The following is a 7798-nucleotide window of genomic DNA, read 5'->3' on the forward strand; positions in this document are numbered from 1 at the left end:
ATATCAGTGTAGTCTTGTGTAAATGATGCTCCCTACCGGCTGTATGTTTAGTTTGAGAATGCTTTCCGCGATTCGGTAATCCTGTGGGTGTGTTTCTGTTAGGAGAAGGGTGCAACGTCGCAGGGGGACATATTTACTCATTTGTGAATATCTGTAAAACTGTCGCACTCAGGGTTGAGTTAACAGTAGAGGGAACTACATCTGAGTGCCACACTAATGTAGGTAAAAATTTATCGGGTCGGGACGCCCCGAGGTAGAGAAGGGTGCAATGTTGCGGATATGGGATTTACATCCATCCATATCCACTGGTAAATATTCCCCTATTTCCTCAATACTTCCCAACTATCCCCAATCCCCCATTCCCTATTCCCTAGTCCCATTTTCTGTAAACAACACTCTGTAGACCCGACCTCCCCCTATTTCCCCCATTAAATGTCGCATCCAGGTCAACCGCATCTCACGTAGACAACTATAGGACATCTTGCGAGTTATTCTTAGTCTATGTCAGTTAAGGACTCGTTTCCATTAATTCTGACTCTTCGTTGCACCAGAATGTGATTGTATGGCACCGTTAGGAAGTTTAGGACCTCCCAATACCTCCCCGCAGCTCTTCCTCATGGTTCAGCAACAACAACAACAACAACAACGGCGGCGGCGCGGGGAGTGCGCGTCCTCACTCCGGCTTGGTTGGTAGGGGGTGTTGGGAGGGCACCATGCCTTTCCAACGAGCCGCCATCGAGCATGTGCTCGACAGGGTTACCAAGTAGGGGCTCGCTGTCAGCTCCTCGTCAAGGGCGGAGCCCGGTAACCCCCGCACCCAATAGAAGCGACAGACCGATCCCATCTGGGGCGGAGCCAACGAGCCGAGGGCGTGTGACTCCCCGCTGAGCATGCGCAGGAAGAGGGAGGTGACGTCAGATGCGCCCTCAGCTTGGAGAGAGAAGGACGCCACCTCCGAGCGCTGCAATACCTCCCCGCATCTCTGGACTGGACCGTGCTTGATTCTGCCCCTGAGCCAAGGTGCACCTTGTGCTATCGACTGCCTGTCCTTCCCTGCCATCAATCCCTGTGTAAGTCAGTCTTGTTCCGTTTGTCTGTGGTCTGTCTGGGCTAGATAAGATTGTGTCTAAGTGCCTATCTCTTCTGTGTCTTTACCTCATTGCCTTGTAATCTACCCCTTTTCTCCCCCACCGTAATTATATCCTCCTCCGGAGGTCTTGAGAACTGTACCCCTTGCGTCGTTTCATTTATCCCAGTCGTTGTGTCCTTTCCTCCATTGATTTGGCATAGCGCGATTTGGTCAACGTCGGGTGGAATCGGGTAAGTTGGGGAAGAATCGGGGGAACTGTTAGGTCGCGGCAATACCACCGCTCGGTAAATAACATCTAATCCGCGATCCGTAACAATATATATATGTCGAGAAAGAACCATGTTCCACACCTTGAGTTCAAGAGATAACAAGATTTAATGATGAACCAATATCACAGCGCTGTGGAGGGTGTAAGAGTCATACCCTTCACAAATGAACAGCATGGCCACATACACTCCTGAGTTCCTTACAGAAAGAACTTCCTTATATACTTGCAGAGTGTGATAAAAATCTCCGCTAATTTTGGCAAGTTTCAGCAGTATAATACACAATGGGGGAAACGTTGACCAGTACCCCCACCCTTGTCCTATCTTCTTTGGCATGAGCAAAGGGCAAGATGCGGGAGGGAGAAAGAGCACCGTGACATTCTCAAAACTTATCTTCCATGTTGGCTTTTGGTCAAGGACAGACAGACGCGTTTTCACTAGGGGTCTAACGGAGCAAGCGGTTTCACTATCTTTCTACATTTTTTGGCACAGTTGGACAATAAAACATAGTTCAAAACAAGAGGGAACATGGTAAGCTTAATCCTTTTCACAAAGCATCCATTATTAAATGCAAACCACAATTACATAAGGCACAATAAAAGGCATGATCTCGACATTCCCCCATTTGGTCTCTACGAGACTACGTATCACAGAGACCAGGCCACATCGGCTTTATTTGCAAAGCAAAAGAGTATAGTGTTATATGTGGCCACATCGGGCTTTATTGAGTGTTGTATGTGTGTCCTCCAAGGGCATGCCACGCACATAAAGTACCTTGCATGCATGTTTGAAAGGTGTCATGTTGTGCGTGTTTGGAACATGAAGACTCAGAACATGAAAGTCTATTAACGTTTCGGATCCACAACGAAGGCCTCTGGTCCAGATGAGGTTCTGCTCCGCCAGGGGGCCAGCAACCTCCCCTGCGGAACTTGCTCCCCCCACCCTTTGCAGATGCGGTCCTTGCAGATCTTCGAAGTTAATCAACGATCATGCCCATGAGATCTCTCACGTGCTGCTGTTCTGGGGAATACATAATGTTGTCAGTATCTTGTGTCTCATGTTCCTGGTCAGGGTACAGAGCGTTAAAATCCGAATCACTTGAAGCAAAGAGATCCAAAACATTGAAGCAAAGAGAGGGACTTCCTTTATGTCAAAGTCTCCCATGGACGCCTGGTCGGCTTGCGGGTCTAGGATATCCATGTCGGGTCCCTCGACTGCCAGACCCAGCGTCGCAATCAGATCCATAGTTGGGTCGGAAGGGGGTGTGCAGCTGTGAGCTTGTAATACATAAGAGGCGTTAGCCAGTACACGCAAGGGGTTTACCACACAAGTATCACAGTCATCACAAACATCAATACAGGCATCAGCCAGTTCCCACAAGGGATTTTCAACACAAGTATCACAGTCATCACAAAAATCAATACAATCTTCTGAAGCGCCGGTCACATCTGCCTTGTTGTAGGACCCATTCAGGTCGACGGCCTCTGTGGTCAAGATCATGGTCTTCCGACGGCGGTTTCTTCATCGTCCATCCTGAAAAATACTTTCTTACACACACCATGGTCAAATTCCTAGCCCCCCGTCCCACCAATTGGCATTTAGTTACCTTATTTCTCAGATGGTTGGCTTATTCATAGCCGCATTTCCTGTGTCGTGTCTGGAAATTTAAATGCCATATTTACTTTCACCAATTTCCGAAAATGCCTTCCTTTTAATCATCTTCCCTACATCTAATAATACATGATTTACCAACCATTTCCCCCCCCCATTTGGTCAATGGAAATAATCGGTATTCTCCCCTTCAAAATTTCACTGTTATCCTATCAATACCTGGACATTTTTTCCCTTCCTTCCTAGATACGCGAATTTCACACCAGTATAAACCCACTGGAAAAATTATCTGAAAAATAACGAAATCGTCTCCAAGTTCTCTAGCTAATCTCCATCCGCAATCGCCAACTTTACCCTCCTATGCATTTTGCCTTAGGTTTTAGAACCTAGAGTCTACTAAAACAACAACAACTAGCCTCCCAAAGCCATTTCCCTGCAAGAGCGGGGGTTAGCCTTGCGGTCCCCATGACAATTTTCTTCATTTTGCTCTATCACCTCCCTTTGAGCAATAATTCAATTGATGTGATTCCCACATACCTGGTGGAGTTCTGTTCACCTGGTCTGCAGAGCCGTGATCCAATCTTCACCAGCCCCCAATCACCTCCTCGATTGGGGTCATTCTGCATGTAGCAATCTAACACAACGTTTTTAAACTTTACATTCATTGGTCCCCCCAGTGCAAGCTAACCCCTTGTATCACCTTCTTATCACAAAAACAACAGTCCATAACTAACCACTTTCCTTTATTTCCTGTCTTTTCCATTAACTTTTTACAACCTTTTCCTCTACTTCCTCAACAATTCCTAACAAAGTCACCTGTCATTGACAAATAATCCATCTGAGTCGACTTTCCAATCCAATCATCTTTGCACTTTCCACGACCTTCTTCACATTTTCTCCCAAACCTTTCCTTCAGACACAACCCACATGAGTTATGAATACAATTTCCCCTTTCAGGCGCATGTCTAGCCACTCACAAAGTGTCCACAAGACAATGTCACCATATTTCACACTTCAGCTCTCGAGACCACCCAGGGGTCCCTTGAGAGATGCATCCTAATGTTAATCAGCTCTCGAGAGCTCAATTTTGAACAGGGGTAAAACCAGCAACACTCAATTCTGCCAAGCAAGAGGCCAGAGCAGTATCACTCCCTCTTCCCTCTGCCCACCATAACTGGCAGACAGACAATGGCAAGCCACAAGCCCCAACCCTACAAGGCTCCAGCTCCCATCCAAAGGACACAAACTCCCTCAGACTGGCATAATCTCTTTGCCAGCTTATGTACGAACCAAGTTTGCAAACAAATAGTTTTCCAAATAAAACTCAGTTGTCACCCTATTGCACCATATTGGCAGAATTCACTTCAGCTCTCTACCACTCTTGTGTCGAGTGGTGCCCCAAAATGACATTGCACGAACCCTTTCAATACCCGTCTAAACCTACTGCCATTTAACGACGCTTCCCAGATGACGGTTCCCCATACACTATTCTGGCACAAAATTGTTGCATCCCACAGATGCCACGATTATTTGAACAAACTCATTTTCCTAATCCACCTGTTCAATTTTCATTTCAATTTAAAGTTAATCCAATGTCCTCTAATACCTCTCTTAGCATCCCATGCACCTGTTGCAGACACCTGTTTTAGCCTCTGGCCCAATAGCTGCCCAATAAACAAATAATAAAAAGAAAATAACCTGATCTATTTATTGAAATAGACCTAATTCTCATGTTGGTCAATTTTTTCACCCACTGTGACTCTCGCGTCAATCCTGCCATTTCCAATCACATTTCCAGCGAGGATGACGTCACTATTTCACACCTTTCCTCCCTTGAACAGCGGGAGTCCTCCAAGAGATGCATTCCGATGTAAGTCACTTCAAAGTGCCTGAATAGCCCTTCCTGGAATCGCACCTTTAACATTACCGGCACCGCCCTTTCTTGGTTCAAATCCTACCTCTGACAGACACAAATCCACTGCTCAACTCTATCTTGACGGACTGCATCACTGAAATAAAATCCTGGCTTCAAATCAACTTTCTCAAACTTAACTATGATAAATCTGAAATAATCGCATCATCTTCCTTCGAACTCAGAGCACACCAACACAGTATCCATCAAACATTGGATTCATATTTCCACAGACCTCCACCACTCTGTTAAATCCTAAACATGCCCAATGGGCAATCCCCTCTGCTCAGGGCTGCAAAATGCTGGATTCTAACCTTCCCAAACACAGCTCTTGTCCGCCAGGCTGCAAATTCAAAGCATTTTCAGTCCCCCTTTTTCCCATACACTAGCCAGTGTAAGCCAGCCAAACATAAACAAAGAGGTTCCAGCGAGCTGTGACCTCCATAACTCTAAACAACTCCACTGGCACTTTTTAAAACAAACTTTCCCAGTCACTTACTAAAATAAAGTGCAGCTCTTGTCCGTAGATATACGTTAACCAAGATTACATGAGACTTGACAACAATAGTACTGCCCCGTGGAGCAAGGCATCAGAGACAACTCCCCTCCACCTTGACTTACCCCAGGTAGAATTTGGCTACCTACAGAGAAAGTACCTGCACAACACATTTACAAACCAATTCGTCCCCTCGTATTAGGGGACATCACAAATGTTCCACCACAATTCACAGCAGGTGACCACCCACCTGCCTTCTGTCGAAGTCCAGTTCAATTTTCTGAGTTTCCATTCACAGACAGACAGACAGACGAACCCCCAACGTACTAACAGGATGGTCTCACAGAGGCCATTCCATTCAAATCTGTAGGCTGCCACGATTCTTCCCGCCAGGACACACCATCATAGTCACCATAGTCACACGACATGTCAGCAGACACAGTGAATGACATTCGACACCATAACTGACACCGCAGACACTGCTCCTCCTTGATCCATATTTGCAGACGCAGTCAGACACACCCAGTCGGACAGACAGACTGGCTCCACATTACAACTGCAAACATCCGAAATGACAACAGCTAACACCAAATATTTATTGTCCCCCTTTCAGGGAAGTCAAATCAACCACCATTAAAGCACAAAACAGAAAACGACCATATACTCAGAGTATATACCATATACTCAGAGTGAGACCCGAAAATCAAGCAGACAGACCGACAATCGAACCTGTCTTTCGACACTGCCGAACGACAAGTCTGCAGACACTGAGGGAGTGACTTTCGACCCCCAGTAAATACCGCGGACACCGCTTTGGTTCGCACCTGCAACTCCATCACGCGCCTCCAACTTCTTTTTCGGCGCATCGATCAACACAAATGTACCGACGCATCTTATATTCTACACATTGCTATCCAACCTTTCGCCACAGTCCCATCACAAACAATGTATCTCTCGCGGCATGCATGGCGGGAATCACACTCGTATTGCACCAACATGGAATTCGAGCACATTCCATAGTTGCGAAAATATTGTGCTGGACAAGACATTATTATCATTGACTTGCGCTTTCACACGCATGGCAAAGTCCACGGATGTACAAAGTCAAAGTGCCCTCTCCATTAATTGATCCACACTGTACCTCGGCACACATCCTCAGATAATTAAATACATGTTTAAATCCAAGCGTGCATCCTCGCACCCGCTCCACCATCATGTACACTCAGCACCCATAAATGGCACACGCCAGCATCACATGTCATTCTTGCCTTCATTCAACGCATTCTGCCATCCCAAGTCGGCCAAATACAAGCCCCGGCCATGCCGTTGAATAAACACCCAGTCGGTTGACAGCCTATCATTTTTGACTTTTACTCCCATTCTCCCTTGCTACATCTGGAGAGCCGTTAATGTGGGGATGTAATTGAACACTTGTTTTAAAGCCCTGTCTACACATGCTCTCCATAACATACTCATTATTCCCTGCCAATTTTCCCCAGCAGACTGAGTCCCACATGGCATCTCAAAATCTAAACTGATACCTCTTATTTCTTCCTAAATGTACTCATCCGGATTGCCCAACGCCCGCAGGCAATTTGGGGAACCCCTTGTCAATCAATGACACACATCAATGACACACACACAATAAACACAAATACACGCTGCAATGACAGATCATTCATTCCCTTATACACACATACCATGTGACTGACCCTTTATTCTCCATACAATACAGTATAAATTCATGCACACTCCATATACTTCCTACCTGTGAACTTACCTGGCTCCTTGCTGTGAGCCGATCCATCCCTTGGTTTCTACCTGGATTTCTTTCTTCCTGTGCTTTTGAAGTCTCAGCACTTCTCCTGCCTTTCTCCTATCTGGTACCTGCGCTTTTCTGATTCCAGTTTAATTTATCCTTCTCCAAAAATCACATAAACATTTCCTATTTCCACATATAAGAAATAACCAATATCTCCCTTGAGATACAAAACAAAACGCTTCCAACTCTAGCATCCCAAAGTCTTCCTTGGAAGCATGCTCGACAATGCAGCACTGCTTCCACTCAGCACACAACATACATGTGCTCACTCCAACACATCACTTCAAGCTACCTCATCACTCGCATTGTTCACACACACGAATGCGTCTCCTGCTTGTGCACAGCATGGTCCGCATTCCTGTCTCGATTCTGTCCCACCTCGCTGTTCCCCGCGAGGCAGCTACTCCGTTGCCCCGGCAACCTGCCTGCATGTCTCGGCTCGCGTGTTCACAGCTGGATTCCACACACCTCGTACATTATAATCCTCTCTGTTTTATTTCTCCAGATCTAACCTCATCTTTTGTCCAGAAAGAGCTAATACTTGACCTGCCTATAGCATATTGTCAGAACTCCTTCCTTTGGGTAAAAACTGCACCGGATG

At 46.1% G+C, this 7798-nt stretch overlaps 1 long non-coding RNA gene across 1 annotated transcript; it reads right to left on the minus strand.

Moving 5' to 3' along the window:
- Positions 1-1446: 1446 nt before the first annotated feature.
- On the minus strand, positions 1447-7560 carry LOC137436969 (uncharacterized). The gene is made up of 2 exons (XR_010986397.2): positions 7156-7560; positions 1447-3601 (listed from the first exon to the last, which is right to left on the minus strand). It is a non-coding gene; the product is annotated as an uncharacterized LOC137436969 (long non-coding RNA).
- Positions 7561-7798: the final 238 nt, after the last annotated feature.

This window comes from Myxine glutinosa, chromosome 11 (genome assembly GCF_964187855.1).
Source record: "Myxine glutinosa chromosome 11, kmMyxGlut1.1, whole genome shotgun sequence".
NCBI classification, from domain to species: Eukaryota; Metazoa; Chordata; class Myxini; order Myxiniformes; family Myxinidae; genus Myxine; species Myxine glutinosa.